The following is a 16,554-nucleotide window of genomic DNA, read 5'->3' as shown; positions in this document are numbered from 1 at the left end:
GAATGGGGACAGGGAAGGGTATAGATAGGCAAAGTGCAAGTACTAATGTATGTTGAGGCCAGGAGGGTTACAGGAACGTCCGATACATTGTAGCGAGAGGTCCCACGGGTTCAATTCAGAAAATCTGAAGTTGGTGGAAAGATCTAGATGACCAGGCTGTGAAGCAGTCATTCAAACAAAGGATGAAGTGATGGGCAGCATTTTTTGAACAGTTTGTCAGTTGCCATTGATGCAGAGGCAGACATATTGTTTGTTATGATGTCCACGTAGAATGTAACACAGTGGTTGCTGCTTAGGTTGTAGATCACTGGTTTCACAAGTAGCCTTGCCTTTGATGGGATAGGTTATACTTGTGACCGGACTGGAGTAGGTAGTGGTAGGAAGGTGTATGGGACGGGTTTTGCATCTAGGCCTGTTATCGAGGTATGAGCCATGAGGCAAGGGATTGAAAACAGGGGTTGAGTAGGAATGGACAAGGGTATTGTGAAGGTTCAGTGGGTGGCAGAATACCATTGTAGGTAAAACATTCCCCATTGCAGGGCACAACGAGAGGTAGTTGAAATCCTGGCAAAGAATGTGATTCAGCTGCTCCAGTCCTAGATAGTACTGAGTCATGAGGGGAATGCTCTTCTGCAGCCAGACAGTGGGACTTTCAGAGGTGGTGAATGACAGGAGAGATAAGGCACAGAAGATCTGTTTCTTTACAAAGTTGGGAGGGTAATTATGGTCAGTGAAGACCTCAATAACACTCTTGGTACATTTTAAGAGGAACTGCTCATCACTTCTTCGTATGCAATGGGTGGGGCTGTTGAAGTGGAGATATTGCTGGTGGTTGGTAGGTCTGATGTGGATACAGACATTGATGTAGCCATCTTTGAGGTGATCAACATTGAGAAAGGTGGCTTATTGGTTGATGACAACCAGGTGAAGCAAATAGGGGATAAGGTGGATAGGGTGTCCTCACCATCAGTCCAGATCACAAAGATATCATCAATGAATCTGTCCAAAGTGAGGCATTTGGATTTTGGATAATTAGTAAGAATTCCTCTATATTGTCCATGAATAGGTTGGCATAAGATGGTGCCAAGGAGGTGCCCATATCTGCACCCCAGATTTGTTTGCAGGTGATGCCTTCAAAGGAGAAGTAATTGTTAGTGAAGATATAGTTGGTCCTGACAACTTGGAAGGAGGTTGTAGTTTGGAATCTGTTAGTCATTGGGAAAGATAGTGTTCAATAGCAGCAACGCCATAGGCATTAGGGATGTTAGTGTAAAGGAAGGAGGCATCAATAGTGACGAGCAGGACACCACGTGGCAAAGAAACAAGTCAGTGGAGGAAAAAGTTGATATATTTTATATAGGAGGCTAGGTTGCAAGTAATAGGCTGAAGGTGTTAGTCTACGAGATCAGATATTCTCTCAGTGGGGACACAATAACTGGCCACAATGGAGTGTCCTGGGTGGTTGGGTTTATGGACTTCAGGAAGCACGTGAAGGTACGAGTGGTAGGGGTGAGGAGAGACTCCGGGGAGAGGTTCTGGGATGGACCTAAGGATTCAAGGAGAGACTGGAGATCCTGTTGGAATTCTGGAATGGGGTCACTGTGGCAGGAATCTGACAGCTGGCAGAGTCCTTCTGCCAGGTTATCCTTGCAGTTCAAAACAACGGTGGCAGAGCCTTTGTCAGGAGGTAGGATTATAAGGTCGTGATTAGTTTTTATGTGATGGAATGTTGTTGTTTCTGTGGCAGATGAATGGTTAGCTTGCATTTTGAGGGATTTGAGGAATGATGGTGATGCAAGCTTTGGGGTTAAGAAGTTCTGGAAAGTTAACGGGGTGATTCGGGGGCAAAGGGAGTGGATCATGATTGGATGGAGGAGTGAACCGAGTCAGGCAGGATTCAGCATTGGTATATGGTTGGGTCTGACTGGTAGGGTTGGTGGCAGAGAGGTGTTTCCATCGTAGGGACAGGGAGAAGTGTAATTCGATAGTACGGTCATTTGGGGTTGGGGGGGGGGGGGGGGGGATTCCATGAGCCAAGCAACAATGCAGGAACAGTACGTGGATCTGTTCCAGTTTGCACATACTAACTTCACCTGATCTAGTCCAATCTGCCATCCTCCTTCATACTTGCCTACCCACAGACCTGCAACCAACATTACAGTCTTTTTATTAATTTTTTCATTTATCTCATAGTGTTTTCACATCGATTTCAGTTGACTTTCGTCTTTCAGTATTGGCCTACTCCCTCAGATTTCCCCATACTTCATGAGTTTCATCCTTTTCTTGAATTTTTCTAACTGATTTGATGTATTTTTGCAAATTTTTTCAATTGTATTTCTATGTTATATACATATTTTGTATATATTTTTATCCTCCACCATGAATCCTTGCTCCTTCCATCTGTGTCAATATAGTAAAGTTTTCTTATCCCTACCCAGAAACCAGTCCCACATACTGTTCCTGCTCATGGACTCCCCCAACATGGCTTACCTCCTCTCCATCCGAAAAATTCTCCTGCTACGCAATCCTAAATTCTTGGATTCCATATCACAAACTGAAACTCTTGCCTTCCAGGAACTATAGCAGCATGCACAGTGTCACCTCAAAAAACTCCACCCGGTTCAGTTCCTTCTCCTGCCTTGGTCTACCACTATGGCCATGTCTACAAGGACCTTCCAACCTCCCCCACATCACCTCACAGCTGACAAACTGTGCCTTGCAGACTGACTACATTTACCCCACCCTCAAAACCTCCCTCCCAACACCATACAGAATCCAGAACATAGACAGACCGAAACACCATCATGAACCTTTCCTCCAAAAGCCTTATGCTCCCATAAGTAAGAGTCCTTTCCATAGGCCTCACCCTTTGACCCTTTCCCAAATTCAATCATGCAGGACTTGTTAAAGATCTCTCCTTCTCCCTGTCCACACAGTGGAAACACTTTTTTACCACCAACAATACCAATCAGACTCCACCAAAGAGCAGTGTTGAACACTGCTTGACTCAGTTCAGTCCTCTATCCAACCATGATCCACCCCCACTGCCAACAAATCGCCTCCTGTTAACTTTCCAGAATTTCGTAACCTCGTACCTTGTGTCACCATCATTCCTCCAATCCCTCAATATACAAGCTAACCTTACATCCACCATCTGCTGCAGAAAGAACCACAATCCACCACATTAAAAATGATTCTGACCTTATAATCGTACCTGCTGATACATACTCTGCCACTGTTGTTTTGAACTGCTAGGATAACCTGGCAGAAGGACTCCACCACCCTTCAGATTCATCCATCTACAAACCATACTACAGTGACCCCATTCCAGAACTCCATCAGGATCTCCAGTCTCTCCCCAAAACCTCAGGCCACCACAGAACCCCTCCCTGGAGTCTCCCCTCACCCCTACCACTCTCCACACTCCTACCTTCTACATGCTTGCTAAAATCCATAAACCGAGGATTCCTCATTGTGGCCAGTTACTGTCCTCCATTGAGAGAATCTCTGCTCTTGTAGACCAACACCTTCAGCCCATTACCCGCAACTTACTCCCCTACATAAAATATACCAACTATTTCCTCCATCGACTCTCCACAGTTCCTGTCCCTTTAACACATGGTGCCATGCTCATCACTATTCGTGGCACCTCCCTTTACACTAACATCCCTAATGCTCATGACCTTACTGCCATTGAACACTACCTTTCCCAATGTTCGACAGATTCCAAACCAACCACCTCTTGCCTAGTCGCCATGACCAACTGTATCCTCACCCACAATTACTTCTCCTTTGAAGGCATTACCTACGAACAAATCTGGGGTATGGCTATGGGCACCCACATGGCACCATCCTATGCCAACCTATTCATGGGCCATCCAGAGGAATCCTTTCTAAATGCCCAGAATCCCAAACCCCTCACCTGGTTCAGAATCATTGATGATATCTTTGTGTTCTGGATCGAGGGTGAGGACACCCTATCCACCTTCCTCCAGGACTTCAACACATCTTGTCCCCCACTTGCTTCATTTGGTCCTTTTCAGTCCAACAGGCCACCTTCCTCAATGTTGACCTTCACCTCAAAGATGGATACGTCAGTACCTGTGTCCATATGAAACCTACGAACCACCAGCAGTACCTCCACCTCAACAGTTGCCACCCATTCCATACCAAGAAATCCCCTCCATACCACCTATACACTCTTGGGCATTGCATCTGTAGTAATGAGCCCCTCTCAAAATATATCAAGGGTCTCAGTGAGACCTTCACAGCCCATAATTACCCTCCCAACCTTGTACAAAAACTGTTCTCCCATTCCTTATCTCCCCAGTCACCCACCCCAGACTGGGAAAACTGAATCACATTATCTGCCAGGGTTTCGACTAAGTCTTGTTGTGTCCTGAAATGAGGAATGTCCTATCCCCTATCCTTCCCACCCTTCCCACAGTGGTATTCCACCTCCCACTGAACCTACTCAATATCTTTATCCATCCCAACACAACCCCTGCTCCAAAACCCTTGCCTCATGGTTTGTATCCCTATAATAGGCCTAGATGCAAGATCAGTCCCATACACCTTCCCACTACCAGCTACTCCAGTCCGGTCACAATATTCACGTATCCCATCAATGGCAAGGCTACCTGTGAAATCAGTCATGTGATCTACAAACTAAGTTGTAACCACTATGCTACATTCTACATGGGCATGACAACCAACAATCACTCTGCCCGCATGAATGGCCACCGACAAACTGTGCCCAAGAAACAGCTGGACCACCCAGTTGTTGAGCATGCTGCCCATCACCGTGTTCTTCGATTCAATGACTGCTTCACAGGATTCTTCCCACCAACACCAGCTTTTCTGAATTGTGCAGATAGAAACTCTCCTTACAATTTATCCTATGTTACTGTAACTGTCCTAGCCTCAACCTTAGATAACTTGTTGTCCTTCAGCCATCTGTCCCTTTCCCTGTTCCGATTTTTTTTTTTTTTTTTTTTTTTTTTTTTACTTCTCCTTTTCCACTGCCCCATCTAACCTCTTAACTGCACATAACTGCCCTACCCTCTCTCCACCTCATCCCTGTGTGCTCCCACAAGCAGCACTTTATCGTCCCCCACCCCCACCCTGCTATCCCTCCACCTCCCCATTCCAGGTTCCTTCTAACCCCTAATAACCAGTTTGCTTCTCCCATTGTTGTGTGTGTATGTATTTTGTCTATTCTGGCGAAAGTCTGTTGGCCAAAAGCTTTGTTTGACATTCTTTTTGTTGTGCCTCTCTGCGAGTCAGCATCTTCGCTATATGGTGAGTAGCATCTATCCCTTTCATAACATTGTCATTATTCCACCCTGGGTTTTGCACTGTTTGATTAAGCAAGAAAAAAGGTTGAAATTATGTGTAAAGTTTGTTGGAATTTGCTAAGTGCTCTGTTTCTCAATTACTGGATGAATAAAGTATGGATATTTGTGTGCCATTACTTATGCTGCCTCAGGACACACACAGTTTCTAACTGTAATACTTGTCTTTGTGTGTTAAATTTTTAATGTATTATTATATCTTGTAACAAGTAGTTTATGACAGCACTTAACATTTTTAAATTAAGTTGATAATTGGGTGAAGTACTGTAAATAAAATTTTATTTTTGTTGCCGCTGTAAGCCATTAGACATGCAACTTACAGCTGGTGCTGGGTTCTAGGATAGTCACGTAGTAATATATGTTCTGAACTTCAAAGTAAGGAATTATGTTTAACAGAATGATCACCTCCATACCAACCAGTGTGGATTCTGAAAACTTCAGTCTGTGAAACCTAACTTGTGCTTTTGTCACAACATTGCTCAAGTGTGTGTGACCTGTACAAATTAAGACTAACAAGGTGTATTGAATGTATACAGAGGACAGCAGCATGAATTATCACAGGTTTGTTAGATCCATGGGAGAGTGTCGCAGAAATACTGAAGGAAATGAACTGAAGGCTCTTGTAGATAGGCATAAACTATCCCAAGAGAGTCTATTAACAAAGTTTCAGTAACAGGCTTTAAATGGTGACTCTAGGAAAATACTACAGTTCCTTATGTATTACTCACATAGTAACATAGTGATTGTGAGAATAAAATTAGAATAATTACTGCATGCACAGTGGCATTCAAACACATCATTCTTTTCACGCACCATATATGAATGGAATGGGAAGAAACCCTAATAACTGGTACAATGGGATGTACCTTCTGCCATGCACCTTACGGTGGTTTGCACATTATAGATGCAGATGACATTTTGTAAGTCATGAATCAAGGCAATCAGTTGAATGCAGTATTGACTTTCAAATAACATTTGACTCAGTACCACACAAAATTTATTAACAAAAGTGTAATCATAAGGAGTACCTTCAAATGGAGAGAAGCTGGGTGATTTTGAAATTTCAACTTTAATATTTCTGAAACCAAAAAAATTAATACATTTCTTTTTGTTTGTGAGCATGGGTACTGAGTCGTAATAATGAGATTTTTGTTCTTTGTTTCCTTTTGCTCTAACAGCTCAGAAAATTGAAGAAAAAAACTGTGTCAGTCAACTTCACCCCATCTGGAGGTGAATTTGACTGATTATCTGTTAGTGATAATTGTGGATAGTTTAATGACTCTAGGGTAACTTTAAATGTTCTGGAACTTCACAGTAATTGAAAAATAATTTGGCATAATAATTACATTTTAATAGTAAAGTCAGAGTAACACACAAAGTTCAAGGACAAAGAAATGTGATCACAAACTTGTTTTATGAATTTCCAAAGAAACACACACAAAAAATATATTCACTTTACATCGAACCTCAGCATCTCAACTTCAAAAGAAAAACCCCCAGTCTTCCAATTACTGGGCTTGTTGAATTGTTTAAATCAAAAACTTCAGTTATATCTGTATCATTAATTTCAAGCCCCACAAAATCTGACTCATTTCTACAAAGGAATGTAACATCTAGCTGCCCTTGGAATTTGATAAGAACTTTCTTCACATAATGTGTCACTGTTTTCTTGGAACAGGAATGCCTTTGATATATATTGAAAATCAATGGCAGTAAGTGAAAATCCCCAGTTTACATAACCAAGGAGTCATAGAGCCACTTGTTCTTAATGATAAACAATTGCTGACCACCTTGCGTTTTATGACAACAATGAATCCAGGCAGAAAAGTACAGTTTGAGAAAGGACTGTAAATTTTACACTAGGTTTCCCATCAGGTCAACTTCACCCCAGTTACACCAAGAATTTTCAAAGTCTTATTTATGTGTCTATAAATGTGGAAGTATAATACAGTTTTTTATTGGTCTAGTTGTCATTGTGAGGGTTCAATGCATGATGTACGTAACACCTGGACACATGAGTTGTTTCATATCAGAAACACAAATAAAAGTTTTAGCTTGGAAACAAAAAAGTTTGGAATAATATACATTTAACCATTGTCATGAATTAAGAATTTTCGAACATAAATATAACTAAAGAAAAAGAATTTTTATCTTCAATGTGTAATTGTTTAACATACAATGTTTTTCTTTAATTTTTTAGTCACTTCCTGCCATTCATGCTGTCAAACAAAATTTGTGATTGGATTGAGGATTTCTTTGTAGACAGGATGCAGCATGTTATCTTGGATGGAGAGTCATTGACAGAAGGAGCAGTAACTTCAGCATGGTATAGAGAAATGTATTGGGATTTCACTGTTTGTGTTGTGTTAATGACCTGGTAGACAATATTAAAAGCTTCAGACTTTTTGCAGATAATACTGTTATCCATAACAAAGTGCTACCTGAAAAATGCTCCATGATGTCCAGTCACACTTTGATAAGATTTCACAGTGCTATAGAGATTGTAAACTTGCTTTAAATGTTCAGAAATATAAAACTGTGCACTTCACAAAACACAAAAATGTGGTATGCCAAGATCGTAGTACCGATGAGTCACTATCGGAATCGGTCACCTCATAAAAATACCCATATGTAACAATTTCTGGTGATATGAAATGGAAAGTTCAGTAGTCTCAGACATAGGAAAAGCAGGTGGCAGACTTTGTTTCTTTGGCAGGATAACTGGAAAATGTAATGAGTCTTTTAAGTGACTGCCAACAAGTGCTCAGCCTATTCTCTAATCTGCATTACTGTTGTCCATTAAATGTGTTCAGTGCTATGCACAAACTGTACTTCATCATATCTTACATTGGCTCTATAAGGTACTATGTTCCATAAATCATGTTTGTTCTTGCTATAACAAACGTGATGAGTGAGGGTTATGTTTTTTCCAAGTGTTAGTGTCAGTGCCAAGTCATCTGACAAACATCTCAATGGAAGAAATACTCCAATGTATCATTGCCCAGCAACAGGCTTTCGCAGAACAACAGCAGGCTCTCATCACCACTCTCAATCAAGTGGCACTTACGTGTTCACAGCAGGTTACTCTATTGTCAGGGCAACTGTCACCCTTTCCAGCATATGATGAATTGGGTCAAGATTCGGACTTCTATGAGACACAGTTATTCCAACGTTTCCAGGTTTTTTGCAGGGTGTGTAGAATTTCACCACTGTCAAAATGCCCAAACCAGTCTTACACAGGTTGACCCGTCATTGAAAAGTTGTCACTAGTATCCATTTGAATCCTACACTGAGCACATGGTATGTGATGTTACTGTTCATTCAGCCTCAGATAAGGGAGTCTGCAAAAAAGCACTGCAATGTGAGAATCCGATGCTAACAGATGGCTCGATACAGCGCAGTCCTTTGAAATGTCACTAGCCACAAGTGATCAAATTGCTGCATGGGGGAGAGGTATTGGAAGTTGTTCAGTCAACCCCTGTTAGGCATGCTGTGAGTTTTCAGGACAACGGAGAAGGCATTCCAGCAGTAAAATATTCAGCTCAGCGTCACGTGGGGTAGCATTGTTTAAGGTCACTTTAGGAACAGGAATTGTCACAACAGCAGCCTCATACCCCACTTCTGTCTTGCCTGTACTGCTTCATTCAACATGAGCATGCTGTGTGTCCTAAACATTGGGCTGTTTGCACACAAGTGTCAAAAGAAAGGCCACACTACATCAGTGTGTAGCCCCCTTCAAATGTGGCAGACACAGTAATACCAATGTACATAAACTGTATCTCTACAATGACCATCTCCCTGAAAAAAATTGTTTATTGATTTGCATGTGTTTAACAAACCACTAAAAATGCAACTGGACCCAGAAGCTGTAGTGACTTAAGTAAAAGTACAAACATACATGGAATTGGGCTTCGCTTCCCTCACACAGGTTTCACAGAAGTTGGTTAGCTACAATAAACAGCAGATTCTGATCCTAGGTCAGTTCTTCTGCATCTTAAAAATCTATTGTACATCTCCTCACCTTCCTTGTTGTGGATCATTCCCATGCCACAGACCTGTTTGGGTTAGATGTGTTTAACGCTTTTGGTTTCTCTATTGCCGACGAGGTGAATTTAGCATCATATCAAGGTGCACGTCAGTAACTGAAGTCCCTCTACTGTGAGTTTTTGTCACTGTTTTCCCCTGGGATCAATTGTGCTATCAGTTTTCTGACCCATATTACCATGAAATAGTCTATCCACCCTCATTTTTTCTGGGCACAGCAGCTATTTGTCACATTGCGTGACTCTGTCAAGGTGCAATTAGACCGTTTGATATTCCTCAGTGTCATTTGGCCTATTTCTTCCAGGGAATGGGCTATGGTACTGGTCATCATTATGAAGCTGAGGGGAAAGCTTTACCTCTGCAGTGACTTCAGAGCCACAATTAATGCAGCCCATGATAAATACTTTGCCCTGCCCTGACAAGTTGCTTGCAAAGTTATCAGATGGCCACTACTTCTAGATTGATTTGTCAGAAGCGTATCTCCAGCTCCCCTTGGATAAGGCCACCGGACACCTTCTTATTGTCAGTACATCTTTCAGCCTATACCAATATCAATGTTTGCCTTTTGGCATCACTAGTACGCTCACAATTTTTCGGCATTTTTGTAGAACAGATGACAGCCTCTGTGCCTGGCTGCATCAGTTACCTCAATGATATTGTTGTTTCATGTTCTTCCACCGAAGACTGCCTTAGAAGTCTCTGATCATTATTTTCTGTTTTGTAGTCTGTGGGTCTCAAGTGCAATCTTGCCAAATCTCAGTTTTTCAGCCATCAATTGAGTACCTAGGTTTTGACATTTCTCAGACAGGGGTCAAGCTGGTCAAGCCATTGCATCATTATGTTGATGTAATTGTGGCTTTGCCATGGTTGATCTCCGTGACGTATCTGCAGATGTTTCTAGGTAAAGTTGCATACTACCATAAGTTTTTAATGGACACATCCACTGTTGCTCAGCTGCTGAATGTGCTTTTACATAAAATTGTGTGTTCTTTTCTGGTCCCCAGCTTCTGACCAATCGTTCACTTCGCTTAAATCTAATCTTCAATCTGCTCCATATCTGGCCACTTTTTGGCATTGTCAGTATCTCATGTTGGCTACAGCAGCCTCTCAGCATGATCTTGACACAGTGCTGGTGCACACATACACAGACAGGTCTGACTGAACAACCCATTGCTTATGCTTCCAAGACTTTAACTCCTGCTCAGCAGCAGTATTCTCAGGTTGAAAAGGTGGCTTTAGTGATAGTGTTTATCCTCAAGAAATTCCACATCTTCTTTTATGGTTCTAAGTTCCAATGGTTGCTCTTTATAATTCTTTGGTTTCCATGCCAGACAAGGCAGCACATCATTTGCAGTGGTGGACTCTCTTCCTCTCCTGTAATCATTATCAGATCCATTACCTACCCATGGCACAACACGCCAATGCCGATGTCTTATCTCGCCTTCCACTTGGGCTGGACACAGTGTTTGATCAGGTTGAGTTGCTTTGTTTCTATTTAGAGACTGAGAACCAGAATGCAATTGATGGTTTTCCAACTACTAGTGCTATGAGAGCATCGGCAGTTGCCACAGATCCTGTACTTACTTGGGTCCTCTCTTTTGTGCAGCACTCCTGGCCAGAAAAACCCTCGTGCTGTGCCTCAGATCCTTTTTGCAATTACTTCTCTCTCCAGCACCACCTTTCTGTATTTGACAAGGTTCTTTTGTTAGCTATGGAAGACGCTGTTCCCCGAGGTGTGATTCCCACTTTCTTACACCATAATATACTACAGCTTCTGTATGTTGGTTATTGGGGACCTCTCATAGCAAAGCTTTGGTCCACCAGCATGTGTACTGGCTGGCACTGATGGAGACATTACGTGGCTTATCACCGCTTGCTCTCACTGTGTTCAGCAACAGATAGCCCTGCAGGTCTCTCTTTTTCTCCCTAGCTGACACCGCATTAGTCATGGGAGCATCTACAAGTCCTACATCAACATTGGCTCATTGTAGTGGACATCTATTCCAAGTTTCCCTACATAGCATGTTGTCTGTCCATGTCCACAGCAGCCACTATATTGGCCTTGTTGAAGATTTTTGCAATAGAGGACTTCCTGTATATTGTGTATACCAATAATGGCCTGCAGTTCATTTCTTGAGAATTTGCATCTTCTTGTCAGGCTTGTGATGTTCACCATCTCACAGCTCTCCCATTTCATCCTCGATCTAATGGTGAGGCCAAACACATGGTTCAGATGTTTAAAACTCAGATGCAGAAGTATGTATCTAGCACGTCCTCTGAAGGTGCTTTATAACCGTTTTTTGAGTTTGTACAATTTCATTCCCCTTGGTGAGAAGAGCCCGGCAGAGCTGCTACCTGGACAGCTACCGCAGACCCTCCTTCACCTGCTGCATTCAACACCAAGTCCACAGCCCTTACGAGGCACTATCAACTGCACATCTTAACAGTTTTTTAAGGTGGATTTACCCCTTCATCCTCAATTTGACAAAGCATGACCTTCCAAGATAAAGATCAAGGTGGCACAATTTAGTACAGATTAGAATTTATTTTATTGTTTAACAAATGATAGGGTTTCTGAAATGGAAAGAATATATGTGAATGCTGATTTCATTAGATTCATAGCACAAGTTAATCCTAATTGTTGACTGGCTTGCCACTCTGTTTAGTCTTACCACAGCACTCCTTTCTTTCCAGGACAAGCCTCATCACGAGGTTTAATTTACAGTATGTCCACAGGCTTCAATTAAAAATGTCACCTAATTAAATACTTCAGAAAAGTGGCAGTCAACATTTCCTTCTGCCCACATGTCTAGTATGTGACCATTCATGACAGAAGACCATACATGTTAGTCTCTGTAGTGTCCAAGCACTGCTGTGCATTGTCAAGATAAAAACTTTCCAAAAAATCATGGCTACTAAATAAGCCAATCTACATTGCAAAGAGTGTAGTGCTATCAGATACTCTAGTGTTACGTCTGATGAGCACTATTCCTTTTCTTGTCTCGGTGAGTTAGAGCTGGCAGCAGTCAGACTTTTCCTGATGACGCTGTTGCGTAAGAGAGTGTGGTGGTGTTGAGTAACTATAAAGAGATTGTGAATGACTTGGACGGAATGACAGCTCTCTTAAAATGTATATAAATAAATGTTAAAACAGTTGGATAGGAGAAACATTCCTGAACTATAGTTTTCTAGTCTTCTTTTGGAAAACATTTTATTTGCCAAGGATGGATACATCAGTCACTGGTTTTTACCAGTTAAATTGCCATCTTCAGATCACACACCACAGTATGTACGCCAACTGCTGAAGCAAGACATTTTATCATAATGTTGTTTATAATTCCAGAATCAAAAATTGTGTTTAGAATAAATACGCTATGAACCATTTCATTGTGCAGTATAACAGATACATCATAGTGATATAATGAGACAACATATGGAACCATCTTGTCAGTTGACAGTATCGGTTGAAGCTATCCAGATGACAGCAATAGGCAGATTCTGCCTACAACACTGTGCTTAAAAACCATCTACAACAACCCTGACAATGTCAGGTAATTACAATTACTGGTTAGGTTAGGTTAGGTTGTGAATACAGCATTAACGCAATACAGCTTAGTCAATCATGTCTGTTAAATATCTAGTGGAATGTCAAACAATATGGAATGAGCACATAAGATCAGTTGTAGGGAAGATATTGGCTCACTATGGTTTACTCATAAAAGCTGGGAAAATGCAGCACATTTTGTAATATATACTGTGCAATTTATTGTACAGTGCATGGTGGTGGGTATTTTGTACCACTGCTAGTCAATCTCCTTGCTTTCCTGCTCAGAAATGAAGCAAGGAAAAATGATTGGCTGTACACCACCACATGAGCACTAAACTTCCTTATTTTGTCATTATACAAGATGACTGTATTAGGCAGTAGGATCAATCTTTCAGTTTTTTCATTTAGAGATTCAAGGACTTCAAGTGACAGATTACAGATGTGAGTAGATGGAGATGTTCATTTTTCAAGGTCTATTCTACTAACTGTTCCACCAGTGTCAAGTGTTTGATGTCATCTGCTGGATGAAGGCCTCCCTATGTCCTATATTTCTCCATTCCTTGCAGTCCTCAACTATATACACTCGCCCTGCTCCATCCCCCCCCCCCCCCCCCCCCTCTGTAGCTGAGTACCTGGCATTGCCCATGTATGTATTTATTCTAACCTTCTGTTTAATCCATCTCCTTCTCCCTCTCTCTGCCCACCTCCTCCTTGCCCCCTTCTCTGTCCATCATTTCCACCACTCTCTCTGTACACCATCTGCCCCCCTCTCTGTCCACCTCCTCCTCCTCCTCCTCCTCCTCTGTCCATCTGCTCCTTCCCCCTCCATACATCTCCTCCTTCCTCCTCTCTCTGTTTGTATCCTCCTTTTTCCTCTGTCTGCCCTCTCTTACTGTTCTCTAGTGTCAACACAAATTTAGCAGCATTAAACTTTTCCTTTCTTGGAAGACACCATACTTTATTGACTTTTGTACTTCCAGATCCTCTATCTATACTGTTCAAAAAGTTTCTAAAAGATGATGTGCAAAAGAATATGTACCACAGAAAACACCATTTCCTTTCAGTTTTTTTAATTTAGAGATTCAAGGACTTCATGTGTAAGTGCATCCTCAGTTGAGCACCCCTTTTCAAAGCCAAACTGGCTCTTGCTGGTAACTCTGTTCATCATCATGAGGTGTTTAGTAATTCTATTATGCATTAATTTTTCTACAGTTTTAGAGAAAGCTGTTAAAAGTGAAATAAGATGGTAGTTGGTGGGCTCAGTTTTATCATCCTTCCTGTATAGGAGTTTGACAGTGGCATACCGAGGTCTTTCAGAAAAAAGTCCTTGTTGAGTTGAAGCGTCAAAAATGTGACATAGAATGTCACTAATCCACAGACATGAATATTTCACTAAATTATTAGTTGCATTATTCACCCTTGAAGAATACTTAGATTTTAGAGACCAGATGACTGTCTGAATTTCCTCTGTGTTGACAGGATTAAGTACATTTCTGCTATTTTGGTGGAGTATGCAGCTTGACAAAGTCATAGCTTTCTCAACAGATGGCCTACAGCCAATTTACTGAGTAACTGGCAAGAAGTGTTTATTAAAATTTCAGCTACAATTTTTTTTATTTTCTTTTAAGTTATCCCCATTGATTTTTAGGTTATCTGTGTCGCTACTTTTTGTCTTTGTCTCAATTTTATAATGTTCCAGATTGTTTCTACTGTATTGTTAGAATTACCTATTTTCTTCTTATAGAAAAGGGCTTTTGATTTGTGTGTTACTTTCCTGAAAATTTTGCACTACAGTCTATGATTCCATTTTTCTGTATCAGTACTTGTTCATTCTCTCTTAGTTCTCCATGATTGACCCAAGGCTTAATTATGGAATTGGAATGAGTATTTTTGACCCATTTCTTTGGAACAGATCTTCAGAAAGCAGAGAAAAACATTTATAAAACAGTTAAATTTGTCAGTAACATCATCAGTGTTATAAACAGAGGCCCACTTCATTTGACGTTAAGTTACAATTGAAAGATTCTTTTGCCTATTTATTCATTATTCTCATGAATTTCCATTGGGGAGATGGTTTAATGAGAGGATTGACACTGTGAAGAGAAATGATTGACTATCATGGTCTCTGAGGCCATTTATAACTTGACTTACATTAATGTTATGCTACCTACTTACATTTACAAATCTATTATCTATAATAGTTTGGGGGAATGACATGGTTCTAATGTGAACATTGATTACTGAATTCAGATTATAAGTGGACATCACATTCTGGAAGTTACTTCCATTGTTATTTTCAGTCAAGCAGTCTACATTAAAATCACCTAAAGCTACAATATCCTTTGCTTTTGAATATAACACTGATGGCATCTGGTCCAGTTAAAACCCAAAAGGAAAAATTAAGCATGCTGCACCCCACATTATTGTGATTGGGTTTAGGCTGCCTAGAAAATCACCAATGATCGTAAAATCATCAAAGAAATGCTGTACATCAAATACTCAGGATGGCAGTGAAGATGCTCTGGAACAACATCAAAGATGATGGGGAAAGAGGAATTGAATGTGTAAAAAGTCTAGAATAGGGCCATAGCATATTTTTGTCTTTCGTGCAGGAGTGTTGAATGTTGTCAACATTTATCGTGCTGTGTGATGAGAATAAAAGAAGGTGTGTCAGCTGTTTGTGCTGTGCATCCAATGAGAAAGCAGCATAAAGATAATGTGTTTTTAAGTAATACATTTGGAACAAAGGGTGAAACATCACTGTGGATGAGGATTAATTAATCTAATTATTTCTTGTCTGAGTCACAGATATTTAAATTGCACTAGTATGAGCAAACCCAGAGACACCATGATGTATTCAAAAAAGCAGTGAAACCTTTTTGACAATGAAGATTATAAATTTAACTGATGCACCATTCAGTTGCAGTTGCAATGTCCTTGTAGCCTCAAAGCTAACTCAAATGTTGTAATTCCTAACATTATAGAAAATGCCAATAAACAAGTCATGACAACAAAAATAATGAAATTAATTCCATCTTGTTTCACAGGCAACAATTTAAGCTTTGCTATTAGAACACAAAGTAACCACAACATTGTAATTGCTGACATGTCGAGAAAAAGTAGTGAAATATTTGTCACAATATATGTTGTTATTGTAACTGATGCATGTTTCATTGCCAAAAATTAAAGCATGTTATTAGGTTCATACGTAAGCACAGGCTATTAACTGGTAACATGTTCAGAAACTAGGAATGAAATATTTGTGATGACAGATGTTATTAATGTAATTCTCTCATTTACCTGTAGTAAGGTATCTAAGCTTCATTAATAAGTCCCAATCATTCTGGTTAAAACAGAAATTTACAAAGTCCTGAACAATAACTGTACAGATACAGTGCAACACTTAAACCATGGATGCAGTAAACACGGAACTCACCAGACCACAGTGACAAATAAGCCATGCCATTCAATGTTCCTGACACCAATATCTACAGTGAAAGTGACAAAGGTTATAAAGAAGCTTAAGGCAAAAAAGTCTGCTGGACATGATGAAGTGTCAAACTACCTAATCAAGCCGGTGGGTGCCGCAGAAATAATAACAGCACTGCT

Source organism: Schistocerca serialis, chromosome 5 (genome assembly GCF_023864345.2).
Source record: "Schistocerca serialis cubense isolate TAMUIC-IGC-003099 chromosome 5, iqSchSeri2.2, whole genome shotgun sequence".
In the NCBI taxonomy this organism is placed as follows: domain Eukaryota; kingdom Metazoa; phylum Arthropoda; class Insecta; order Orthoptera; family Acrididae; genus Schistocerca; species Schistocerca serialis.
This window is presented reverse-complemented; position numbering follows the sequence as displayed.